We start from the raw sequence: 12,064 nt of genomic DNA on the forward strand, positions 1-12,064 counted from the left end.
TATTCTCTACACATGGGGTCACCATAACTCAGAAGTGACTCTGACAACAACAACTTTCCACCCTAGATGTGGCAGATGAGAGGAAGGAGTCAAGGAATACATGCAGTTTTCTGGCCTGGATGACTGCACAGATGGTGGTACTTTGCCATTTTGGGGCAGTCTCCCAAGTTTAGAGAATTCTCCACCTGCTGAGACCTGAGAGGACGCAGATCCCGCTTTCCAGTGTAGAGGCTGAGAACAATGGATATTCACTTTCTCAGCATGGGGTGCAGGCATGTGACCCAAGCTGGATCAATCAGATTACTACAGTGGGTTCCAGGGATTTCTGTGCTGATCAAGGGAAAAGATATGATCAAGAGATAGAGACATAGCATTGCACAACAAGCTATTGGGGCCAATAGATTGACAGCTGTATGCCAGGGTGGGGCGTTAGTCCCCCATAGCAGGAGATCTTCCAGTATGGCACAGGAAGCCACCAAAAGGGGAAGAGAGTGAAAACCACAGAGTAGAGGTGAAGGGAGGGGGAAGCATATGTGTCCCTAGTTGATGTCCTATTGCAATAAGGTGGGGAGTCTCTGTCAGAGAGCTCCAAGGCAGCAGAATCTTAGGGTCCTTAAAACTACAGGATTTTGTCTGATCTTGGGCTCAGTTTCACAGGGTATGTAAAGCACACTGGCTCTAAATGGCTAAAAATCTGCTTATTTATGCTATTTTTGAAACAATTGTTTTGGATTTGTGTGAATTTTATTTTGGCGCCAGCATACTTTTTTGGGCTAATGGGCCTCAGCTTGCTATAACAAAGTAAACAAACTGTGGCCAATGTACAGAGCCCATTTTTTACTTGTTTATATAACAGATGCACCTGACACCAATTTTGAATGGAAACCTAGTGACTCAAAGGAGCAGAGACAGCAGAGAATCTTTCCTGGCGGTAGCGGCTGTGCCAGCGGTAGTGCCCAGGGTCCAGTACAGAAGCATCAGTTGATGAAGATGCAGTGTTTGGTCCTCATCGGGAAGGCCGGTGGTCACCGGTTCTGTGGTCACCAGTTCCAGGCGCTTGTCCTCCAAGCCTGGCACTCTAGCCTTCCTGGTAATTCTGGGAGCTACCTCATATCCTTTCAATATTTTTTTTTTCTCCTTAAATTAGCCTGAATTAGTTTCTGTTGCACGCAACTGAGAACCTGACTAGCACACCAAGATCGGGAATATTGAAGGAGTAGCAGGTATTGGGGGCAGACGATGATATATTCAGTTTAGAGCATATTTGTCGACATTTTTGAGAAAATATACAGAATAATATAGGCTCTGGACTCAGATCGTCTAATTTTATCCTGACTCCACTACTTACTACGTGATCCTAGACAGTTACTTAAGTGCTTTGTGACTCAATTTTCTCGTCTAGAAAATGAGGATTGTAGCAAGGATGAAATAAGACGATATATGCAAGAGCTTAGAACAATGCCTGGTAAGTGAAACCTGTGAGAGCGGGAACTCAACGGGACTGCCTTTTTTTTCTGGGTCTCACAAGTTTTCTGCCTTGGACAGGGTGCAGTCTTAACCACTTTTCTATCACTCATTTTAGTGGAAAATATTTGAGATTTCCTTCTTTTCGTAGGTTCCTGCCTTATAGAGTTTCTGGCTTTCAGAAGCTTTACTGTAATATCTACATTATTTGTGCCATAGATGTAGATTTGGTAGTTACTAGCATATAGTGATAGTTGGAGCCATGAGAACAGATGCACTTATTAGCGAATAGAAGAAGGGAGAGAAGAAACTAAAGACAAAGGACTGAGAAAGACATATTTAAAGGGACATACGGCATAAGAGGAGTGCATGAAAGAAGCTGAGAAAGAGCCGCCAAAAGTCAGGGACAATTATCACAGAAGCCAAAAACTCAAGAGTCTCAAGAAACTTTGATGAATCAGTCAAAAATTATTAGAAGAATTTTTTCAAGTGGTTGATAGCAAAATAAATACACAAAACAATGCTTCGTATATACAGTAAAACCTGCAAAAGCCGGAACCAGTGTAAGGTGCAAACCTGCCAGAGAAGGAAAACCAAAATATTTCCTACTAATAGAGAGCAATAAAAAAGTGGTAAAACTGAGCCACCTCACAGGCGAAAAACCTGTGAAACCTGGAAAAACAAGGCAGCCCTGTTGAGTTCTGTCTCTTACAGGTTTTACTGTATAATCAATAAAAATATAGAAAATATGGGAAAAATTTCGTTCATAGGTAGGGGCTGCTCAGCCACCAGATATTCATACATGTAATATGTATTACTAGATAACGTAAAATAATTAAGGCCGTTGTTGTTGTTAGCTGCCATCTAGTTGGTCCCTGACTTATGGCGGCCCCATATAAAACTGCATCAAACCTTTGTTACCCATAAGGTTTTCATTGGCTGATTTTTGGAAGTAGATCACCAGGCCCTTCTTCCTAGCCTTAGTCTGGAAGTGCCATTGCAACCTGTTCAGCATCAGAGCAATATGCAAGCCCCCATTGACAGATACGTGATAGCGGCATTTGAGGTGCGTTGACCAGGGTTTGAACCTGACTCTCTCTCATGAAAGTTGAGAATTCTACCACTGAACTACCACTACTCTCATAACATGTTCTTTAAAGGATTCAATAATTAAAATAGAGTGGTTTTGGCACAAGGATAGATCACCAGAGCAGAATTGAAAGCTCAAAAATAGTTCAGAGAATATATGTATGCAAAGAAAAAATTATTTTTTATTAATAATCCCCTGCTGCCTTCAGGCGTGGGGGACTCCCTGTGCTTAAGGATTCTTTGGGGGTAATAAATGCTTGGAGGAATTAAGCTACTTTACATAAGGAAGGGAAAGGAATATTTTTTGAGAGTCTGGAGTGGGGATTCAGGAGGGCAAGGAGAAACCAGAGAAAATGAACAAAGAAGACAAAACTCATGGTAGTCTTAGTAAGAGAGACTAGCGAAAGGAGGTCTCTTGACAGGAAGTTGATGCCATTGTGTGCAATGGGATGTGTGGTGTAAAACCTCTCAAAATCTTAAGTAAGGTCTATATTTCTCACTGGAGTAGAATTCTTTTGGAATAAAGAGGTTTTGAATCCTCCTTCAGGGTTGACGTGGGTGAAAACACAGGCTGCGTATAGAGTACCTACTGTATGAATTACGTGAGGATTGTTTACGGGTAATAAGGAAGGGTATTTGTAGTTTTAAAAGGTTAGATTTCATTTACGTCATTCTTTCGTTACTACACATTGAATTGACATACACTTGTATTTCATCAGACGTTCTCAATTACTTTGTGAAGTAATTGGCATTTCTATTTTACAAATGAGAGAACTGTAGCTCAAAGAGATTAATTAATTTGACCAAGGTTGCACAGCTAGCTAGTAGGTATATTAGAAGACTAGAATCTACATCTTCTGACTCTAGTCCAGTGGTCCTTCTACTTTCTGATTGTTGCCTCGACCACTTCCCGTTACATCAGCCACATTTCTTTAGGATTACACTGTCGATACCCTAGTTTTTGTTTGTTTTTAAAATATATTTAAAAATATAAATAGGTCCTAAAACCCACTGAAACCAAACCCGTTGCCTTTGAGTCTATTCCAACTTGTAGCGACCCTATGGGACAGAGTAGAACTGCCCCGTAGGGTTTCCAAGGAGCGGCTGGTGCATTTGAACTCCCAACCTTTCGGTTAGCAGCCGAACTCTTAACCACTGCACCACCAGGGCTACATATATGTCCTAAAATACCTGAATACGATTAAGAAAAGCGTGGAAGAACTTTCGATAGAAAGCAAAGATCCCCTTCCAATTTCTTCTGAACTCTAGTCTTTTTCCCTGGAGGCAAAGTTATATTAAGTATTTCTACTGGTGGTTACCTCAATATTGCTAAATAATATGTTTATACCACAGAACGCTGTGGTAATCATGATGTTCTGATATGTTTGCTAGAATAAATTTTTAATCCAAATTTTCATTTTGAAAAAATTTTAGACCCTTAGAAAAGTTGCAAGAACTCTCATATACTCTTTATTAGATTCAGCCATTGTTAACATTTTACCACATTTGCTTTATCTGTTTTGTATATATTACATATAATACACATATTATGTTTTTACGACTATTTTTTGAGAGTAGATTACAGATATTATGACTTCACTTCTGAAAAACAAAAAAAGACTTTCTCTTACTTAAATAAAAAAAAAAAAAACAACAAACCCCAAACCCATTGCTGTCAAGTTGACTCATAGCGACCCTATAGGACAGAGTAGAACTGCCCCATAGAGTTTCCAAGTAGCACCTGGTGGGTTGGAGCTGCTGACCTTTTGGTTAGCAGATGCAGCTCTTAACCACCAGGCAACCAGAGTTTCCCTTCTCTTACTTAGTTCCTGGATAATGATCAAATTCAGGAAGTTGAACAATTGATAGAAGGCTATTATTTAACAAACACATTTTATTGATTGTCCCAATACTGTCCTTTATAAGAAGTTTTTCCCTCCAATTTACGATCAAATTCAGAATTGTGTTGCGTTTAATTGTCATATTTCTTTAGTGTCTGTCCTAGTCATCTAGTGCTGCCATAACAGAGATACCACAAGTGGATGGCTTTAAAAGAGAGAAATTTATTTTCTCAATCTAGTAGTTTACAAGCCCAAATTCAGGGCCTTGGCTCCATGGGAAGGCTTTCTCTTTCTGTCGGCTCTGGAAGAAGGTCCTTGTCCTCAATCTTCCCCCCCATTGAGGAGCTTCTCAGGCACAGGGAACCCAGGTCCAAAGGAAGCCCTCTGCTCCTGGTGCTGCTTTCTTAGTAGTATTAGGTCCTGACCTCTCTGCTTGCTTCCCTTTACTTTTAACTCTTGAGCGATTAAAGGTGGTGCAGGCCACCCCCAGGGAAACTTCCTTTTGGATCAGGGAGGTGACCTGAGTAATCTTTTTAACCACAGCAGAGATTATAATTTATGACACATAGTGAAATCACAAAACGGAGGACAAAGACACATGGCCTAATCAAGTTGACACATATTTTGGGGGGACACAATTCAATGTATTATGGTGTCTTTAGATCTGTAATAGTTCCTCAGTCTTTGCCTTTCATGAAACTCTTTTTTTTTTTAAAGTATAGCCTCATTTGTTTATAGCAGAGTTTCTCAATCTCAGCTCCATTGACACTTTGGACTAGATAATTCTGTGTTGCAGGAGGCTGTCCTGTGCATTGTAGGATGCTTAGCAGCATCCCTGCCTTCTACCCCTTAGATACCAGTGTCATTCCCTTCCACCAGTGTGACAACCAAATATACCTCCAGGCATTGCCCAATGTCCTTTGGGGACAGGCTGCCAGACTTCACAAGTATAAATACAGGATACCCAGTTAAATTAAAATTTTAGATAAACAACACATACTTTTTCTTTTTTTTTTTTAGCATAACACATTCTGTACAGTTTATACTACAAATTATTTGTTTGAAGTTCAAATTTAACCAGGCATCATGAATTTTATCTGGCAACCTTACCTGGGTTGCCACAGTTGAGAACCACTGGTTTATAGAATGTTCCTTAATTTGGATTTGGTTGATTGTTTCTTTCTGATTCTACTAGTCAGGTCATGTATTTTTGGCAGGAACACTAAGTAACACATTCTTTTTAGGGCTTCACTTCACTTCATGAAGCCTCTGATGTGATTTTGTCCTATTATTGTTGAAACGGGATTTTTCTAAAAGGTAGGTTGTTTTTATTCCTTTGCTTTAAATCCTTCATTGCTTACTGCTGTGTGATGGATTGCTCTTGTGTGGCCTTTCTCACCATGGTCTTGTAACTTCCACCCAAGTGGATTGGGTGGGACTGTAGAAACAGAGTAATTGTGGCCCACCAAAGGGATTGGTCAGTTTGGCATTCCACTGGCCTTGAAAGAAGCCATCCCAGAGGCAGGAAAGAGAGGATCCCACCACCATCAAGGAAGAACAGCCAGGAGTGGAACATGTCCTTTGGACCTGGGATCCTTGCGCTGAGAAGCTCCTGGAAGCAGGAGACAGAGAGTGAAAGAGAGGACTGTTATTTGGAAGAGAGCAAGAAGCAGCAGCAAAGAAAGAGTAGCAGGAGAGACCAGCAGTAGATGGCGAGGGGAGAGAGGAAGCTGAGTGCCTTCAAGCCGGAGGCTTGCTGGTGGAGTAGGGTGGCTCCGGGTACGTGGCGAAGCTAGATTTACTGACCCATGGAGCTAGAGCTGAGCACCTTTGGGCTGAGGCTTACTGGTGGAGTGGGATGCCACTTCACACTTATAAGCAGACCTAAAAGAGCATTGTAACACTTGCCCAAGTAGGGCAAAGGTCCAGAGCCAGAGAGAGGTATGCCTGTGAGCACAGTTGAGAAGGGGCTGTCTTGATGGAAGAACGGTATCCTGAGCATTCCTGAACCTGAATTGTAAAAACCCCTAAAAACCCCATAATCATGAGTATTGTCTGTGAGTTCTGTGTGACCATTGCAATGAATTATTAGACCCAGCAGAGAAGTAAAGAGTGCCATGGGAGGGATGGTTGGTGTTGGAATTGCTAAAGATGGAGGAGAGAGGAAGCATGTCTGACCTCTGCCTCATGGGAATCAGCCTTGGGCTGTTGATCTTGATTCTCTTTCATCCTTTGTGAAACTGGAGGAGATCAGACATTGCCTCTATGCCGTTTTTACACTTCTTTATCCTGGCTCCTTGTCCTTACCTTGCTCCTGTCTCCTCATCTTCATTTCTAGACTCTCTCTCTAGTCACACAGTCTTTTCTTTCATCTGATAGACCTCAGGTTCTTCCTACATGGTCTTCTCTCCATTAGGAATCCTTCTTATTCCATCCTCCCTCTCCCCTACCTCACTCCACTATTCTTACCTGCCTAATTCCTATTCAGCTTTCAGCTTAAATATCACTTCCTCAGAGAAACTTTTCTCAATTCCTCCTAATATACTTTCCATTCCCTTATGGCCTTAGGTACATTTTGTAATTTCATTTTCACTTTTCTGTGATCATTTGTTAACCTGGGGTATATTTTGGAGGTAGAATTGATAAGAATTGGTGATGTGTGCCTTCAATATACTATAAACTCATAACAGTAGGAACGGTATCTGATTTTTGACTAAAACAGGGCTTGGCACAATTTCTTCATTCCACAAATGTTTGCTGAGTATCTATACTATGCCGGGTACTCTTCTCCATGCTAGGAACACTGCAGTGAACAAACAAATTACTAGCAGAATATATATTCTAGTTGGAAAAAGTAAACAAGAAAGTAAATGATGTAATATGTAAGATGATAAATGCTAAAGAGAAAGATAAAGTAGGGAAGAGTAGAGAGTTTGCTTGTAGGCATTGCAATTTTAACTAGAGAGGCGGTTAGAGAAGCCTCACTGAAGGAGAAACATTTGAATAAAGACCCAAGGAAGAAAGAACAAGCCTCCTGATGACTGGGGCAGAGCATTTCAAGTAGGGGAACAGAAAGTAAAAAGACCCTGAATTCAGAAGGCACACGGCATTTTTCAGGAACAGTAAGTCAGTGTAGCTGCAGCAGAGTGAGCAAGGAGTGTAGTAAGGGACAAGGTCAGAGAGGCGACAGGGGCCATGTACTGTAAGGGTTTGAAAGCAATTGTTTAAGAACGTGGGCTTTAACTTTGTGTGATAGTCAGGTGATCTGATTTATATTTTATTGGATCCTTCTTATTGTTTGCTTTGAGCATAGACCCAAGAGGAGCAAGTGGAGAAGTAGTTACTAGGTTATTGCAATAATCCAGACCATAATAATGGTGTCTTGGGCTAGGATGGAAGAAACAGATAGTCATATCTGGATATATTGTGAAAATAGAGCTGACAGTTTGCTGACAGTCTAGACCACGTATGGGGTGTGAGAGAAAAGAGTCAAAGATGACTTCAAGTATTTTAGCCCAAACAACTGGAAGATTGCTTGAGAAAGGGAAGACTGTGGGAGGAACTGCTTTGGGGAAGATCAGAAGCTTGTGTTTAAGGAGAAGGAGCAGGAGCTTATGTTTGTATGCACTACATTTGAAATGCTTATTAGACATCTGTGGCAGCCAGCTTCTAAGACGGCCCCAATGATCCCTGCCTCCTGGTATTTACCCTCTCGTGGAGTTCCCTCCCACACTAAATTAAGGTTAGTCTGTTTGACCAATAGAATACTGCCAAAATGATGTGTGTGACTTCTGAAGCTGTTATAAAAGTCACTGAAGCTTCAGTCTTAGTCTCTTCGCTGTTTGCTCTGGGGGAAGCCAGAACCCATGCAGGGAGGACCCTTGAGCAGCCCTGTGGAGAGATTCACATGGAGAGGAACTGAGGTCTTTCACCAACAAACAGCATCACTTTGTCAATCATGTGACTAAGTCATCTTGGACGTGGATCTTCCAAACCCATTTAAGCTGCCATATGACGGTTGTTGTTAGGTGCTGTTGAATCGATTCTTACTCATAGTCACCCCGTGTGTGACAGAGTAGAAGTTCAAACTGCCAACATTTCAGTCAGCAGCAGAGAGCTTAACTGTTTGTGTCAACAAGGTTTCATGACAACTAGGGCCTGGCTAACACCTGACGTTGAATTCATGAGAGTCAATGAGCCGGAATCGCCCAGGTGAGCCACTCCCAAATTCCTGAACCACAGAAACTAAAGAAGTAATAAATGTCTACTGCTGTTTTACGCCACTATGTTTGAAGCCATTTGTTATAGGGCAATAGGTAACTAATACAAGCTCCAAATATGGAGTAAAACAAACAAACAAACAACAACAAAAAAAACAAACCTGTTGCTGTCGAGTTGAATCCTACTCATAGTCCCCTACAGGACAGAGTAGAACTGCCCCATAGAGTTTCCAAGGAGCACCTGGTAGATTTGAACTGCCTACATTTTGGTTAGCAGTGGTAGCACTTAACCACTAGACCACGAGGGTTTCCAAGTATGGCGTAGCTGGTTGGAGTCTGGAGTTTCAGGGGAAAGGTGTGGAAAGTTTGGCAGCCTTCAGGGTATAAATGGAATTTAAAGCCCAAAGCCATAAGACTAGACGAGGTAACCAAGAGTATGAGTGAAGACAGGGAAAAGAGGGCCAAAAATAAGCCCTGGCACTCCAGTGTTTAAAGACTGGGGATGGAAGAACAAAAAGCAAAGGAGAAGGAAAAAAAAAAAAAAAGGAACAACCAGAGGTAGAAGAAAACCCAGGAAAATATCTTGTGAATATCTCATCCATTTTAACAAGCATTTAAATCTCTACCAGGTGTCGAGTTCCATATTATTATTATTTATTTCTAGAACCTTGTGATGCCTGATACGTCATGTGCATTCAACAGATGCTGACTAAATGGGTGAATGGATAAGAACAAAAGTATAATGGAATTTAGACTCTAGTTGAGGAGAATGAGTAAGTACATGGAATAGCCATGGCATTATGTAATCAATTAAAAAATTGCTTACTGGGCACTAAAAGTACAAGACCATCCCTTTGTCTCTATTCCCTCCCTATTTTAAGGGTACTGTAAGTCATGAAGCTTAGGTATGGATACTATGCATTCTGGAAGTCTTGAAACTTGCAATTAATTTAGTGATGCCTGAGGACCTTCACTTACGTGTAAAAACAGAAACAAAAATAAAACCAACAACCTTTAGTAAAAACAAAAATAAGGTACTTCTTTCCCTCTCTTCTTCCTTCTCCACTATGCGCCAGCCAAAATGGTCTTGTTTCTGTGCCTACAACTTGCTATGGTTGTTCCTGCCTTTGCCCTGGCTATCATTCCCCTGATCCCAGATCTTTGCATGACTAGCTCGTTATTTTTCCCTTCTCAGCTCAGACACTACCCACCTAGAGAGCCTTCCCTGATGCCCAATGTAAATAAGCTCCCATTATGTCCAAGTTCCTCTCTATCCCATTACCCTGTATTATTTTCCTCATATCACTTATGGTTCTCTGAAATAATCTTGTTTGTTTTTAAAACTTACTATTTATTCCCCGTCTAGGACAGAAGCTCCTGTCTGTCTTGCTCGCTGCTTTATCACAAGTCTAGAACAGTGCTTGGCATATCGTAGGCCCTCAGGATATATTTGTTGAATAAATGAATGAATGAATCCTTGCCTGCACTGATAACCCAGTGCCGTCGAGTCGATTCGGACTCATAGCGACCCTAGAGAACAGAGTAGAACTGCCCCATAGAGTTTCCAAGGAGCGCCTGGCGGATTCGAACTGCTGACCCTCTGGTTAGCAGCCATAGCACTTAACCACTATGCCACCAGGGTTTCCACTTGCACTGATATGATTTTAAAAATATTTAATTTTCATTTTTTGGATTAAGATTAAATTTTTCACTTACGGAAGTATACATTTCATCTGTTTCATTTTTCATTTCCTTTTGTAATTAAAAAAACAAAACAAAACTATCCATTGCCCATTTTTCTATTGGGTGTTTTTTTCCAATCTGTTTGAGGGAACTTAAGATACTAACCTTTTACTTCTCAGGCTTGTGGCCAATATTTTTTCCACTGTGTTTGCCTATTGATTTCGTTCCTGTTTTTCTTGGGCAGAAGTTCTAAATTTTCAAGCTGTCAAATGTAGTGATATTTTCCACAGTGGCTTGTTTAGTTGCAGGAAGCATCCAGTATGGGTCAAGAGTTGCGCTTTGGGGATAGTTTACTCAGTAGAAATCTGTGACTTCAGGCAAGTAGGCCAATTACAGTACTTAGCTACCAAATCTCAAGTTACACAAGAACAGTTTTCTCATTTGCGAAATTGGGGTAATAGCACTACGTATGTCACAAAATTGTTGGGAAGACGAAATGAAATTAAGGATGTAAAATGACCCTGGTAGTAAGCACATGGGAATTGCTCTGAATAGTCTGGTTAATAGCTAATATTTCAGCAATTCCGTACTCAGAGTGTTTCTCGGCTCTGATCGTGATTTTCTCAGATATTTTAATTTTCTAATCCTTTTTTTCTGGAACTTTTTTTTTTGTGCACCAATTTATTTTGATGCTTAAAGTCAATTCTGGACTTTCGGTAAGCGGCTGATCTCCGGAGCAGCCTGAAGTGTCAGCCTGCAGACAGGGTCACCAATGCAGCGGTGACTACCAGGCTTGCTGCCACCAGGCTGCGGGAGGGTGGGCGGGGCCGCGCGAGCGGCCCTCCAGTGGGCGGGGCGCGCCTTCGCCCTGCCCCCGGCCCGTCGGGCCCCAGGTTCCTGTGAATCCCGGGCGGCTTCGGGACCCTACGGCCGGTGCCTCCGTTGTCTCTGCCCTCGCCTGACTTCCACCCCTGGGACCAGGACGTGAGTGCACACTTCTCCCCACCGACCCTTGTGGGGAAGAAGAGACGCGGACGTGGGGGCGCGAGGCGCGGAGGGGAGTCCTGGCCGGGAGAATCCGGGCCCGCAGGCTCCGCGGTGGGGCCCGCAAGGCCCTCATGCTGGACGGACACCCTGGGCTCCGCGTGGCCGGGGCGGCTCCCGAGCCGCTGCGGGCGAGGTCAGCGGCCTCGCGAGGCCCGGGGCTGGGCGGGCGCCTCCCAGAGGAGCCGCGTCTCGGGGCTCAGGGCGGGGCCGCCCGCGGTCGCCCGGGCCTGGCGCTGCCTCACCTGGCGGGCGGTGCCTGTGATCCGCCGGCGTCCCGGGGCAGGGAGGGTCGGGACTGCGGCTGGGAGAAGGGTAACTTGCCCTTCAACTGCCGCAGCGCCTCGCAGGGGAGGGACGGGGCCACCGCGCACACTCTGGGGGAAGCAAATGCCCAGAGGAACGGGTGCGCCTCAGAGCAGCCGAGGGTTCCAGGAGAAGCCAGGTGGGATGCGAAGAGGACTCCCCATTTCCGAGCAAAACAAGGGGGTCGTAAAGAAGGCGTAACCTACCTGTACCGGCTCGAGCTCCGAATTTCTCCTTTCTGGTGTTTTGGGTTTGCTACAACGGGCATTGGGGCCCTGGCGGCGCAACGGTTAAGCACTCGGATAAAGGTTGGTGCTTTATACTCACCCAGCGGCTCCCAAAGAGAAAGACCTGGCAATCTGCTCCCATAGAGATTGCCAAAAAACCCAAACCCATTGCCACTGAGTTGATTCTGGC

At 43.4% G+C, this 12,064-nt stretch overlaps 1 protein-coding gene across 2 annotated transcripts in view; it reads left to right on the plus strand.

The window, feature by feature from the left end:
- The first annotated feature begins 11,176 nt into the window (after window positions 1-11,176).
- Window positions 11,177-12,064, plus strand: part of CPNE3 (copine 3) — a 59,020-nt gene continuing 58,132 nt past the window's right edge. For both annotated transcript variants that reach the window (XM_064267886.1, XM_064267887.1), the window contains exon 1: window positions 11,177-11,281. The gene's annotated coding sequence lies outside the window, so the exon portion shown is untranslated. The remainder of the gene's footprint in view (window positions 11,282-12,064) is intronic.

The sequence above is a fragment of the Loxodonta africana genome, chromosome 14 (genome assembly GCF_030014295.1).
Source record: "Loxodonta africana isolate mLoxAfr1 chromosome 14, mLoxAfr1.hap2, whole genome shotgun sequence".
NCBI lineage: Eukaryota > Metazoa > Chordata > Mammalia > Proboscidea > Elephantidae > Loxodonta > Loxodonta africana.